Source organism: Uranotaenia lowii, chromosome 2 (genome assembly GCF_029784155.1).
Source record: "Uranotaenia lowii strain MFRU-FL chromosome 2, ASM2978415v1, whole genome shotgun sequence".
NCBI classification, from domain to species: Eukaryota; Metazoa; Arthropoda; class Insecta; order Diptera; family Culicidae; genus Uranotaenia; species Uranotaenia lowii.
The window spans coordinates 137663458-137678904 of NC_073692.1; the positions used below are offsets into that span (position 1 = coordinate 137663458).

Sequence of the window (15447 nt, forward strand, 5' to 3'; positions counted from 1 at the left end):
ATTAAAAAGGGTGTGTACAGTGTATAAATCAACGCAAATTTCAATAATGATCGAAAAACTAACATTAATTTTGCATTATTCATACTCATATCTATGCAAGTGAGCTTTCCAAATTGCCTGGGTTATTGATTGTATTTACAACAAAGCCTGAGAAAACAAGCAATTTAAAGGAATTTTAAACGTTTATCTTTAGTTTTTCAAATTTCTACAAATTTCCTAAATGTGCAGATAATATTTCATTATCAGAACATAATCCTTGATTAGCTAAACTCCAAAAATATATTCTTTATTCCAAAAATAAGAGAAAGTGATTAATTATTTGTTGTAAGGTATGCATTCTAGATTCTCCGGATTAATTTGGACAGGCCCGGGTTTTCAAAATAAAATGGACAAATGAAGCACAAAAGTCTAAATTAGGTTCAATTTTTCTGTGCTTGTTTTATCCAATTTTTCTTTAATTTAAAAAGAGATTTGCACGCTTTTGACGTGTTTCTATAAAATAATTGAAAATATTAGATGGGTGATTATTATAGATTTTTTTTTTCGAATTATCACCAAATTCTGCATAGATTAGTCCGGGTTTTATGTTGAAAAGTTCGAGATCAAATGCCCACATATTTCCAGGTATTGAAATTTTTTTAGCTAATTTGTGCAGCCGAAAAATGAGGGAAAAATTCTGCAATACTTACTTTAGGGTGTCCCCTTAATTAATATAGGGGAGAAGCGGGCTATATGCGCCTATTAAGCAGAACACTGATTTAATCAAAGATTACATCGAATATGTCTACAAAAACCTATATACACGTGTGCAGGCATCTATGCATTGGAGTATTTTTTAAGTTAAAATTTACTTTCGTTTTCGAGAAAACGATTTTATTATAACTGTTGTCTAAAATGCCGAACCTCAAACCGTGCAGGCTAAATGCGCCTATTTATGTATGAAACAAAATTCCTGTTTTTTGGAAAATATTTCCGTATAATTTCATTGAAACTACAAGAAAGTAATAACTTCCGTACGACAAAGCTGAAGTTTTATTGAAATCTCTGGTATTATAATTTTATGGAATAAAACAAAAGTTAGGGTTGCCATACTATGGAGGCAGTTCATCCATGAGAAAAACTTTATCAAATCTGTTTTTAGATCTACAATTCTCTCTTAAGATGTTAATCATAGCTTAGATTTAAAGCTTCAATGATAAAAATCATTTATTTATCCTATTTAACCTGTTATTTTAGGATGGAGGCATTTTAGAAATATGATGGGGGCATAAAAAGACACTCTCTTATTCCACTATATAAGTATCATTAAACCTCCATAAAAGCTTGAATATGTTTTATTTTTAAAGTTCATTTGAATGAGAAACAAAAACCATCCAAGTTTTTATGTTGAGCTTCTGCATGTATAATTTTTAAAAGTCAAAATATTACATCAAAAGGTATCAAAACCTTTTATGAATTTTTAAATTTTTTTGAGTTTCTAAATTCATAAAATTCTTTCTTGCCTTATGTTCTAAGCGAATCACCCTCAAAATGCATTGGTTAGATATGCTGTTAAGTCAGCCATTTCATCAAACAGTTGTAGGGTCATTTAACCCGATAGGCCCATTTAGGAAACCTTTCCCCTAAGAGTGAAACTGTTCAAGATATTATTTCAAGGGGGCCTTCACCTGTTAGGGGAAAAGTTCATATGACGCCCCATGTGGCTAATACGCGCCACTCTTGTTTTGAAGAATCTGAAACATTTTAAGCCTGCAAAATATTACCAATTTGTTTTAAATGCTGTGATTGGTCATGGCAAGTATGATTTTTTCCTTAAAATGCCCCTGTGTCGTGATAATTTCACAATTTAGGTTTTTCTTCATTTCGATCTAAATTTTAAAAGACTTTCAATAAGGTGTCACCAAGCAGAGAAAAACGAATAAAACAATATTTTCTGACACATCGATAGAGGAGAATCTAAATTATGGTTTTATGCTAAAAAATCATACTGAACTCGCTAAGGTATGCTTTTCATGGGTATGTTCTATCATGCGCCCATGCGCTCTTTATAATGCGCCAATCGTAGTAGGGTGAAAATAGCATTAATTTTTCAAAAAGGCCAATTTTCATTGAAAATGAACAAAAAGTCTAAAACCATATTTTGAGCGTTAATTCAGCCCAAAAAATCTATTTTTCATTTTTTGTTAAATTTCTATTAGTCCATTTTGATTTTCTTTTCAGTCAAAGTGTCTGTAAGTATTGGTGTGTTTTCGGTCTTCGGCTGCTCTCGGGTGTGTTCGGCTGCTAGGCGCGTATTGAATACACAGCGGCGCGTATTCGCAACACAGGTTTGTTCTGTGGCTTTGAATATGGTTTTAAAAAATCATGTTTTTGAAGAAACTATAGCAATTTAAGGAATGAAAAATCATAGGAATTTGTAGAAAACACTTTTCTTCAACGATTACACCCATTTTGAACACAATTTGTACGTGGAATACATAGAAAATCAGCGATTCACTTAGGTGGCGCATAATAGGGCATGTTCCCCTATAGGGGAACATGCCCTATTATGCGCCACCTAAGCGAATCGCTGATTTTCTATGTATTCCACGTACAAATTGTGTTTAAAATGGGTGCAATCGTTGAAGAAAATTGTTTTCTACAAATCCCTATGATTTTTTTCTACTCAAATTGCTATAGGGGAAAAGTTCATATAACGCCCCATGTGGCTAATACGCGCCACTCTTGTTTTGAAGAATCTGAAACATTTTAAGCCTGCAAAATATTACCAATTTGTTTTAAATGCTGTGATTGGTCATGGCAAGTATGAATTTTTCCTTAAAATGCCCCTGTGTCGTGATAATTTCACAATTTAGGTTTTTCTTCATTTCGATCTAAATTTTAAAACACTTTCAATAAGGTGTCATCAAGTAGAGAAAAACAAATAAGACAATATTTTCTGACAGATCGATAGAGGAGAATCTTAACTATGATTTTATGCTAAAAAATCATACTGAACTCGCTAAGGTATGCTTTTTATGAGTATGTTCTATTACAGCCCATGCGCTCTTTATAACGCGCCAATCGTAGTAGGCTGAAAATAGCATTAATTTTTCAAAAAGGCCAATTTTCATTGAAAATTAACAAAAAGTCTAAAACCATATTTTGAGCGTTAATTCAGCCCAAAAAATCTATTTTTCATTTTTTGTTAAATTTCTATTAGTCCATTTTGATTTTCTTTTCAGTCAAAGTGTCTGTAAGTATTGGTGTGTTTTCGGTCTTCGGCTGCTCTCGGGTGTGTTCGGCTGCTAGGCGCGTATTGAATACACAGCGGCGCGTATTCGCAACACAGTTTTGTTCTGTGGCTTTGAATATGGTTTTTAAAAATCATGTTTTTGAAGAAATTATTGCAATTTGAGTAATGAAAAATCATAGGAATTTGTAGAAAACACTTTTCTTCAACGATTACACCCATTTTTAACACAATTTGTAGGTGGAATACTTAGAAAATCAGCGATTCGCTTAGGTGGCGCATAATAGGGCATGTTCCCCTAGTTGCTTCAAAAACTTGATTTTTAAAAACCTTATTCAAAGCCACAGAACAAAACTGTGTTGCAAATACGCGCCGCTATGTATTCAATACGCGCCTAGCAGCCGAACACACCCGAAAGCAGCCGAAGACCGAAAACACACCAATACTTACAGGCACTTTGACTGAAAACCAAATCAAAATGGACTAATCAAAATTTAAAAAAATAATAAAAGTAGATTTTTTGGGCTAAATTAAAGCTCAAAATAAGGTTTTAGACTTTTTGTTCAATTTCAATGAAAATTGGCCTTTTTGAAAAATTAATGCTATTTTCAGCCTACTACGGTTGGCACGTTATAACGAGCGCATGGGCCGTGATAGAATATACCCATTAAAAGTATACCTTAGCGAGTTCGGTACGATTTTTTTGCATTAAATCAAAGTTTAGATTCTCCTCTATCGATGTGTCAGAAAATATTGTCTTATTCGTTTTTCTCTGCTTGGTGACACCTTATTGAAAGTGTTTCAAAATTTAGATCGAAATGAAGAAAAACCTAAATTTTGAAATTATCACGACACAGGAGCATTTTAAGGAAAAATTCATACTTGCCATGACCGATCACAGCATTTAGAACAAATTGGTAATATTTTGCAGGCTTAAAATGTTTCAGATTCTTCAAAACAAGGGTGGCGCGTATTGGCCACATGGGGCGTTATATGAACTTTTCCCCTATTAAACGTTTCAATTTTGATTTTCGTTTTCTTTCCTAGTTTTAAAGAACTTAAAGGGGGAGTAGGGTCTAACACTTTAAAAAAATCGATTTTTTTATTTTTTATTTTCTTATTGTAAAACATTTCAAGAATGTTGTGTCAAATTTTCAAGTCAATCGAAGCAAAACTGTAGAAATTATAGGCCTTTATCTCCTCTTATCTTATTCTGCAAGAGAGAGAGAGCAAAAACTTCAAACGCGTTTTTCTCGAAAGCACATTTTTAAAGTCCGTGGACATCGTCATTTTTTCACCGATTTTTTACATATAAAATACCAAACCCCAACGATTTTCTTTTTTTTTACTTTGGGGAGATTTTACAGATAAAAAGGCGGATTTTTTCGTGAAAAATCGTAGTTTTTACTTCAATCAGCCACAAAAATTTCATAAATAATTTTTTCAGTTAAATAAAATCGTTGAGGTCCAGAAAAACATCTATTAAAAATATTTTGCTCTGATTTTTTGACTTCAGATGATTCTGTGCTGAGATACAGTGTCCACCGCAAATCCTGTTTTCTAAAAGGCATCCTCGAAAGTGCTCCGTCACCGGCTAATTTTTCAATATTTTTCTACGAAAAAATTACTAAATGTTCTTTTAACAATGCTTTGTATAATGCAAAAAAATTGAATACATTTTTTTGAACGATATCTCTTAAAAAATTCGTGAAAATGGTGTTTTTTTTACCCGTTAGACCCTACTCTTCCCTTAAAGCAGTATGATTAAAGTTATGTTTAAATTTTAAATTTCCACGGAGAGCCCCCTGAGTCGGGGGACCAGGATAATTGTCACCACTGCCTCCCCTTAATACTGCCTTGTTGATAAAATATATTTTTTTCGTCAGCCATTTCGTCAATCGGCTAGACGCGCATATCACTCGATATGTGAATAGAGCAACACTTTTCCCTATTTCGAATATTGTCCGTAGCAGATACTTTATACACTCAACTAATTTTTTGTTATTTTTGTTGGGTTACTTCTTTAAATTTTAGATTTTCATCTTTGTACATATTTTTGAAAAATTGGACTCCGTGCTCCTCGAGATTTTCAAAGCGTGTTCTCCCAAATGAATAGACAATGACTATGAAGCTTTCAGTATGAACATTAATATTAATTTTTCTAGTTCCAATTTCGAACATTAATCGCGACTCGATTGAATAATGTTCAATTTATTTCTTGTTTTTCGATTGAACTCTAAGTTTAAATATAAATTTGGGGTTTCGAACTGTGAGCTCTGCATAATTTTCTAAAATTTAATACCTGTATTTAACTTTTACAAGATATTTTTTATGATAACTACTTTGGTTGGAGTGCTTTCAAATTTGTGAAATTTCATTCATTATGAAAAATTTGTTTTTGCATTTGGATGAAACAACGGTATCATAATGGATTAATTTTATGTTTGAATCAGAGTTTGGTTCTAGTCTTCTTAAAAGCATTTTGAATTATTTTATTCCAACTTCAATTTTTCCTTAATGAAAATGAAGTTGATAAAAATTATCAGTTCTGAACGTTTTGAATCCTATTTGGTTTCTGTCGCGATTATCAAATTCCCAACCTCAATGGTTCTATGCAATTCTGAATTCTAATTCTTTTTTGGTTCACCTTTATTTGCTCTCAAAGATATGCACATGAGTTGAATTTCTTCTGAATAATTCAGAATTGCACGTTATATACGTTATTATACATTGTTATATTTATTTGAAGCGCACTTAAATTCCATAGATTCAAAATTTGGGCTTTAAAGTTTTTCTGTTTTTAGTATATTTTTTTTGAATGAAGGAATTTTTCCACAAAAGCACTGTTAAAAGAGAACTACAGTCTCTGTTAAACACGCGCTCATCTTTGCTCTCAGAACCACCGATCATCGTTTGTTCCACGAGTTGACTGCGGGTTCACCTCTGTGTCAGTGTCTTTATTCTAATTTAAATTGATATCATTTGAATTTGAATACCCAGGTGAGGTGAGTGGATTTTATTCTCTGGAAACCATTTAATGATATTCGGTTTGATTTTGAACCACCATCCAGCAACAAACGTGGTTGGATGGTTTTTGTTTTTGCTTTTTTTCAATTTTTGTTTTTTACTGCCCTCCCTGGACGAGAAAAATGCCTTTTTTCAGTCTCGATCCTGGTGTAGATGACCCCGACTCTTTTGTGAGCCTGCTCACCGTTTTCGTGTTTTGTCCTGCTGAGATAACAATCCGGGCTTAAAATTGCGAGGTTCTGTAGCAATTGATCGGCAAATCCAGACGATTAATGAACTTTGGTTCACATACAGACTGAGACTTAATATTCCTGGAAAATGATTCACAAGTCACGCGCGCACCAGGATACATTTCTTTTACAAAAAGGGAATTTTTATCACAATATTTATAGAACCTACCAGCTTCATCGATAACTGCACCGCAATAACACTTTTGCTTTTCTAAATTCCGTTTGATGTCAACAAATTTCTAATCAGTACATTAGCATACTGCTGTACCGTACATTCAACTGAATTTTTACCGGAAGAAGTCCACAAAATTCTCACGGTCAGAGCAACTCTATTTCGAGAGTCGCAAATCGTCACATCCCACAAGTTCCGCACTGCAACGGGCATTCAAATTCAAAAGTTCACTTAATTTACGCCGGGCCGTAAATGGAGAAAAAAAATTTAGATACCGTAACACACACGAGCAATGCACACGCGCATTCAATCCCAAATCTGCGGCGAAAATAATAATAAAATAATATGCCACAGTAGGGTTCGTCGCTGCTGTTCCCCCAAGTCTTTTTCCCGCTAATGGGAGGGAAAACTGTCCGAAACCCGTCCACACTTTCGATTCTCAACTCGCGGGCTCGCGGTTTTCCACGTTTTCGATTACAGTAACGACACACTCGGTATATGGAAGTAAAATCATTTGGAAACGAGAGAGCTCTCGATGCTCAGTGAAATGCGTGCGATCGCGAACAAATGACGGAACAGACTGAATAATCCGGCGGTGACTAAAGGGAATTTATTTTTTGAATTTGAAACATATTTCCAACGACGCGGCGCGGTGCACTGGTTACTGAATCCAGTGAGGCTTTGGCCGGTATGGAGACGACGCGACGCCAAGCCACGCCATGGCATGCTAAAACTAGGGATCAAATGTGACAGACCCCAGTAGTATGGACAAGATTGGTTCAAAGGGGAATGACTCAGAATCATTTTGGAAGCATGGTTCAATAAGTTAATTTGCATAAGGACAACATTTTATTCTTGTTAAAAAAAAGTATCATATTTGGGAAACCTATTAAATGCATTTCATACGCACATGAGATGACCCGACTTATGGAAAAGTTATGCGCTGTAGGCTAAAATTGATCTTAGACCTAGTTCAAGATCTCATGCCAAATTTGGGCCAGATCGGAGCACGGAAGGGGTCGCACAACGAGCCTGAAGTTTGTATGAGTTTGTTTGAGACATTTTGTTCTGGAGAAACAAGAAAACCACTTTTCATGAATAACTTTAGTCCCATTAGTCGATTCTTTTTGAATAGGGTTTTTCTAACAGCTCATTATGACATATATTTCATTCGAAGATCATATTTCAATTAGAGTTTAGATAAAAAAAAGTTATTAAGCTTTAAAAAAGGGCTAACTTTTTCAAGGGTGATATTCATCACTCAAAACGTTCGACGCAGTAACCTAATTGTCAGTGACGGAAGTCACCCTTAAAAATAAAGGGCAATTTTTGAAGCTAAATAACTTTTTTATTTCAACTCTAATCGAAATGTGGTTTTGGAATGAAATATGTATCATAACTTGAGCTGTTAGAAAAACCTTAAATCGGCCGAAGGGGATTAATGTGAAAAAGTGGTTTTCCATGTTTCTCCAGAACAAAATGTCTCAAAATCCCATACAAACTTTAGGCTCGTTGAGCGACCCCTTTCCGTGATCCGATCTATCCCAAATTTGGCATGAGATCTTGTACTAGGCCTAGGATCAATTTAGGCCTGCAGCGCATAACATTTCACAAGTTTGAAATTTCCCATACAAATCTGGGGCAGACTAACATACATACATATATGTTTGTTACTTAATTTATGTGAATGTGAAAACTGATGTTCATTTTAGTAGAGACATCTTAATATTATGATATTTTATAGATGGATAGAAAGTTTGAAAGAAGTTTGAAGAATTGGAAGATAGTAAAAATGAGCGGGTAGGATTTATTTAAATGCATTTTCATCACATATCATATTTTTGTTCTGCACTTGCCATCTACTATGAAGTGGTAGATACAGATAGAGTTGCATCTACCACCACACATAAGTAGGCCAAACTTGGTGGAGCGTGGAAAACTTGCAGTGCGAACGAACATTTCTTCTAACTTTCTATTCTAATTCTAAATTCTAAATATTCTATTCTAAATTTATAATCTTAAGATGTCCCTACAAAAAAGGACATCACTTTTCACCGATAAGGTCGATAAATTAAGTTACATTACAAGATACATTACGGTGATTAATCTCTTCATAAAGTAGGTAATAATGTGTTCAAATTTCGGCAAATCAGTCCAATTTTTTATTTATAAACGACGTTTAATTTATTCCGACGTTTCGGTGTTTATTGACACCATCATCAGGGATCCTACAATGTTTTTTGAACAATATTATTGTAAAACTAAAGTGTATTGTTTGTGTGTTGATTGTCCTATTTTCTAAGCCTTCTTACAAAGTTGTCGTTTATTACTTGTTTTTTGTAAAAATGTACTGTCCGGATTATTTTATGCAGAATCGCTGTAACGGTAGTTGGAAATGTTATAAATTATCATATTAAACTGTACTATTTCTTACGATTCAAATTCAAAATTTTTCTCCAAAAAACTTTCTATGAGAAGCACTGTGGTGTACTTTCAGGCGGTACTATTGTTTTGCAATGTTTCTTCTTGCGTTGTTTTTTGTTCGGTCTGATTATCGATATTTTTGACATCTTTCCGGTATATTTTCTTATAATTGTGTTGGTTTAATATGTTTAAGAGAGATGCAAAAATAGAGTTTAAATTGTTTACATCTGTTCTTTGGTTGACTGTGTTGGGTGTGTTAAATATGTGGCACATTTCGAGAAAATTAAGTGTATATTTGTTAAAACTTGTATCTAATACAATTGTTTTATCGATGTTGAATGTGTGGTTTGTTTCTATAATGTGGTCTATGAGTGCTGTGTTGTCTTTCTCTCTGTTTTTCTCCGCTGCTCTGGTGTTATTTGTAATACTGTCTTGTTTTTTCTTAAGCATTTTTATGTTACTTTTGTGTCCGGAGAGTCGTTAGTCGAGCGTATTTTTGGTGAGACCAATGTATACGCTCGAGCACGGCTCTTCGCATGGAATTTGGTAGACGACATTTGATTTCTCACCAATTCTCTTCGGATCCTTAACTCTGCTGTACATGTCTCCCACTGTCATGTTCTTCCTGCTAGCGATCTTGACATTGGGATAGTCCATAGAGAGGCAGTGGATCAGTCGTTCGGTGAGAAGCGGTATGTATGTATGTAACCATTTGTAACTCACAACTTGTTTTTCGAGATAGTGTGCATTAGAAATAGTTTTTTGAAAATATTGTGAAATTTATTACCTTCTTTTTTTCTATTTTAAATACAGCTCCTCTGAAGATGGCTGAAGTTCAGTCGGCCGAAACGTAAAAAACAGCAATTCAACAGCTGCCCTTTTGCATAGTTGAATCGGTTTAGTATTTCGAGGAACAATCATTTCTGGTCATCAACCAAGGATAAAGCGCCTTTACTCGCTTTTGAAAATAAAAAGAACCAAAAACAATATTTTTAAAACCCAACACCTTTCGAGGTCTGTTTAGAATAAGGTTGTCAGTTTTTATTTCAGCACCTATACTGAACTGGCCGGACAAAACCGGGCAATTTTACATAAAAACCTGGCAAAACCCGGGCATTTAATTTTAAAATTGACGATCATAAATCCGGGCAAATTTGGTCAAAATCCAATAATTTCTCAAAAAAAATCAAGAAAAAAATGAGTAATATATAGTTTTAACAAATTTATCGACAGATTTTAAATCGTATTTTAGGCTTACAAAAAACACGTCATGATTATTTTTATAAAATTTGCTCAAAAAATTTCGTTTTGGCGGTATACTTAAAAAAAATGTACATCACAATATGTTTTTCGTGCCAAAAAAAAGTGAATAACTCCGTGCGAAATCCGGGTATTTTTCAATGAAATCCGGGCAACCGGACCGGAACGGACTGTTCAAAAATTTTGTATTAAATATCCGGGCAAACCCAAATATAACCGGGAAATCTGGGCACCTTAGTTTAGAACTCGAAGAGTTTTTTGAAAAAAACTTAACCTCATAATTCAGTTTTCCTTTTTTGGAGATATCTTCATTAGAGAGATTTAGGAATTTACTTATTCGATTAGTACCTTGAAAGTTGTCAAATTACAAATGATAGACATTCAGTTTCTAAATAAGAACAAAAAATATAGATATAAGAAAAATTATTTTTAATCAGTCTTAAAAACAACATGAATCGATTTTTTTTGTAGGTAGATGTTGTTGACCCATCAATTCATGATTTCTAATTTTGCCTTAAAATCATTTTAAACAGTAAGAAATTATGTGTGCATCAAGAAAAAAAAATTAAAATTAAGTACGATTTTTCACTTTTTTCATACATTACCTGTAACCATGCTTATTTGTTATTTTATAAAACGAAAGGTTAACAAATAAATATTTGAATTAAAAAAAAAATAAAATTGTAAAACTAAGCTTCTTTAAATGAAAGGAAAATTTAAACTTCAGTTAAAAATCAATCTATTTGAAATCTTGAACATCACTTAATTATTGAAAATTTCATGGATACTATCTTTGTGATATTCACCATAGGATACAATTTCGATTGAAAAACAGGAAAAGTCTCAACAGCAAAACACAGCATCATAGGTAGAGAAAACGACAAAAGCCCTTGACTGATGCGCATGGCCGTAGGAACGGGGGGTTTTGGGGGTTAAACCTCCTCCCCCCATGAGGGTCCAAAAAGCAATCGAGATATTCTGATCTACACTCAAAATGTTAAATTCATAATCAAATTTGAATGGTTGAATAAGGTTTTCCAGGAGTTCCAATCTACACAAAAACTAATGCTCAATCCTAAAAAACCCTTATAAAGTTCAATATTCAGAGCAGATTTTCGAAATTTTCTCACTTGTTCATAAAAATCAGATCTGAATATTAACTTTAAATTTAAATTGAATCAATTTCAGATGTTCTCGTTCCATATTACACTAAACAAAATTGTACTTATTAATCGTGTTTCGGATTCTGTATCCAGTTTAGGATTCTTGATTTTCAGTCCGAATAATCATCAGGAATTAGAAATGAAATGCTGCTTTTAAATCCTTGATCTAATTTGTTTTTTTCATTTCCTATCAAATTTGAATCATGTTTTTCGAAAATAAAATGTATTTTCAATATTTTGATAATAGTTTTCCGAATGGAAAAGAAATTGTTTGATATTCAAATATGAATTTCTTAAGCTAAATTTTAATACAAAATTCAAATATTTAAAGCTTCAAAATGGCGACCCAAAATTGAAAGCTCATATTCAGATCCATCATTTGAATTTCAGATTCACAAAACAGATTAAAAATAAATGATTTAAATAGTGAATTGTGATTAAACCAGAACTACAGAATTTAAATTGTATATTCATGAGCAAGGGCTCATAAGTTGTGATCTGGAACTAAGATTCTTAAATCGTATGTTTTGTACATTTCAGAATCGTAAAAAAAATTCAAAAACAGATTCAAAGTTTCATTTTTGAATTCAGGTTCAGAATACAATACATGCAGCTGGTCAATGAGTTTTACAATCGACAAGATATCATGAACTTTAAAATTTGCTTGTCAATGCAATTGCCAGATTATCCAAATAAATTTGTACAGTACACACAATTCAGTTGAATATCATTTATAGAAAGTAGAATTTCAGTTAATTTTTTCAGTTTTGTTTCATGAAAAATCCCTTATTTTATAAAAAAAATCATCCACAGGATTTTCATGATGGAATTGATTCTTTATGAAAAATGTTTGCTGTTAAAAAAACATGTATCTGATCTTTACTTAAAAAATCTGCATAAAAATCTATATTTTCTCGGTGTATTGTTTAACATTATAAATATTGCAGTTTCAAATTTCAAACTAAAATCTTAAATTTGGTTGAAGTTTGCATCAAGCATGTTTGACCCGAAAGGTTTTATCTCTTACTTTTATATTTAAAAACTAGATTTATTTTCATCGAAGGTTAAAATATTTGAAATTGCAAGAGTTTGGAAGATTTTGCTAGTTTAATTTGAGCATACATTTATTTTTTTTAAAAGAAATTGAAGGCTCTCCCAAAAAATACATTTTATGCTCTAATCAAACAAGTTTGATCTATCAAACTCTTGAATAAATTTAATGATTTTAACCATCGATGAAATCTAATTCCATATTTTGTTACTTTAGGTTTCATTATAAAAAATTTGTTCACCTTTAAGATTAAGGTCAAATTTTCTAAAGTTACAATTTGATACGAATACTAATAATGTAAATGAACTTAAAAATGAATAATTACATAGCTTCAATCATAATTTCATTTTGAGTTTTTTAAATCGAATATTGTTGGGCAAAAAATCAAAGATAAAAATCAGTCACCAGAACCCCCCCCCCCCCCCCCCCTTATGAGGTTCTTCCTACGGCCCTGACTGATGGTATAGAATTTTTTACACCAAACATATTTTGATTTAATGATCAAAAATTGTTAGTCCCGTTTCATATAAATTATTTTGAAAACATTTACCCGACATTGACTTGACTTTTAACAATGAATTAACGAAAGATGCATCCATATTAACTCAATTATCTTGTACAATACCATTTTTTGTAATTTTCAAGCGTTAAATCCGTGACACACCCCATATATCCAGAAATCAGGAATTTGTGATCCACTCATTGGTGGTTAAAATAGAAAAAAAAATTTAAATTTAATGATAATTTTCCACTAAATGCAATCAGATGAATCACAGATTATGGTAAATTTTCAAACATCATCAGCTACCGTCAAACGGGGCAAACTGCATCACCAGGGTTATAGGCAACATTTATACAGCACAACACTTATCCAATTTCTATTTTAATATAATGTAAAACGTTATTATTTAGAGAAAAGTAGGCGATGTTTTCTGCCAATCGCACACGTTTTCTCTACGCCCCACAGTGGTCCAAAATTTAAAAAAGCTGGCAGAAAGTCGATTTTTGGAGCGCTCATAATTATCTATCCAAAAATTTCACCGTGTTCCGGCATTCTCAAGCTAAATGAAACCATGAAATTGATAGTCTTAAGTTTATCCGTTTCGGAGTTCTCAAAGAAATGCTAAGAAAAGATTGAATATTTTTTGAAAAAATCGCAAAGATTTGCTTACATTGAAAAACAAATAGATATTCAAATCGCGAATATATATTGCTTTGCAAATATTTTTATATTTTGGTTAGGCATATTTTACACTTTATCTAATAAAAAATTGTGATTTGGAATAAAGTTGAAATTTTTATATGGAATTTAGTTGCAAAAAAACGATAAATATTTTGAATTTTATAACTTCAACTAGAGATTAAAAAAAAACTCCACATAACTCCACTCTAATTTTAAGTTGGATAGATTGCCACATTTCTGGGCTACAAAATATGGCAAATTGGGCTGCCTTTTTTTTGCCATTTTTGGAGAACGATGTCAAAGAGTTGAACCACTTTTTTCATCAACTTTGACTTCTAAGCCAATAACCTCCCGGATCACGAACTAAATTGATATTTAATTGGATCTCTAGGTTAATTTTTCTCAAAAATTCATTCATAAAACATCCTTTTCATATTTTGAAGTACTATCAGTATGAATTTCTGTGTTATTTTTACTATTAGGAAAACTCCTAAAACATAATTAAATTACGGTTTCTCAAATATTCTTCTGATTATTGCTCAAATCATAGAACCTTTTTTGCTGTCAATATTCATGAGAACCAATTGAAACTTTAAAAATTGTTAGAAACTTTTATGGTATTATTTTAGAAATATGAAGTATGAAATAAATTTAAAAATAAATATTAAAAGTTAATGTAAAAAATTTAGAAAATATGAAGCAAAAAGTTGGTATTTCTCGTTTAAAATGTAAATTAAGTGTTTTGTGTTAAAACAACCACTGATCATTTAAATAACGTCTACAAACCTTAATTTCAAAATTTTGATCAGTAGTGGCGAAATTGTTGAACAATTCTCATCTATCATAAAATTTCGATATTGACTCGTTAATTAATGAAAAATCAAAAAAGTGATCGGTATACTAGAGCGTTGTCAGGTCTATCTGTATTGATTTAATTTCACATGTATTGTAATTTTGAGATAATTTTAGATTCAATTGACCTTTCTAGGATGTGATAGATTTTGCAGCAATCTGTTGGAAAATTTTAATACAAGAATTTACCTACTGAGTTATTAAAAAAAATTAAATTTTTCGAATTCTTACAATAAAAAAAAGAAATTTGAAAGAAAATATGAAAATAATATGTTATTTTTTGTTAAATTATGATTATTGAACAATTTTGAATGGTTTCAGAGAAAAAATTGATGAAAAAAGACTTTTTGCCAGCTTTTTTGAGAATTGGACCACTGTGCGCCCGTGATTTTTTGTTTAAATCCTAAATTTTTCAACGTTTTATAGATGTGTAAATATCAAAAAGTGTCTAAACGTGATGGATGAGATAAAGTTTAAAAGTGTGCACCGGATGTTCCGTGAATTCCTATTGAAATAAGTTAAATTCTGAAAGTTGCTAAACGGGTGGCTGCGTAAGCGACGTGATGAAATAGTTTTGTTCGGCCCTTTTTGGGGTCCTTAAAGAGTCTTCAAGGAAAGGAGTGTCCGGAAAAGTTGCATGAAGGAATTCAGTTGCTCGAAGAAAATTGATTTAGTGAAATAAATAAGCTTTAAGAAAAATGTGTGCGACCTCTCGGTATAACTCGCAAACAGCTGCGTTGTCGTCTAAAAAGTGTCGTAGAAGTGGGTTGTTATCGGGAAAGGTTCGTAGATTCATATTAAAATTTGATAAGACAGTGTAAAGAATCGTGTTCGTTGAATACTGAAATTTGGC

The 15447-nt window shown here is 32.3% G+C and overlaps 1 protein-coding gene across 3 annotated transcripts in view; it reads right to left on the reverse strand.

The window, feature by feature from the left end:
- The window catches only part of LOC129744747 (uncharacterized), a 163648-nt gene extending 156421 nt beyond the window's left edge, over positions 1 to 7227 (reverse strand). For 2 of the 3 annotated variants that reach the window (XM_055737442.1, XM_055737439.1), the window contains exon 1: positions 6659 to 7227. The gene's annotated coding sequence lies outside the window, so the exon portion shown is untranslated. Of the gene's footprint in view, positions 1 to 6443; positions 6573 to 6658 lie in introns of those variants that run through there. The other variant, XM_055737440.1, reaches the window with a different exon arrangement.
- Between the last annotated feature and the right edge of the window lie 8220 nt (positions 7228 to 15447).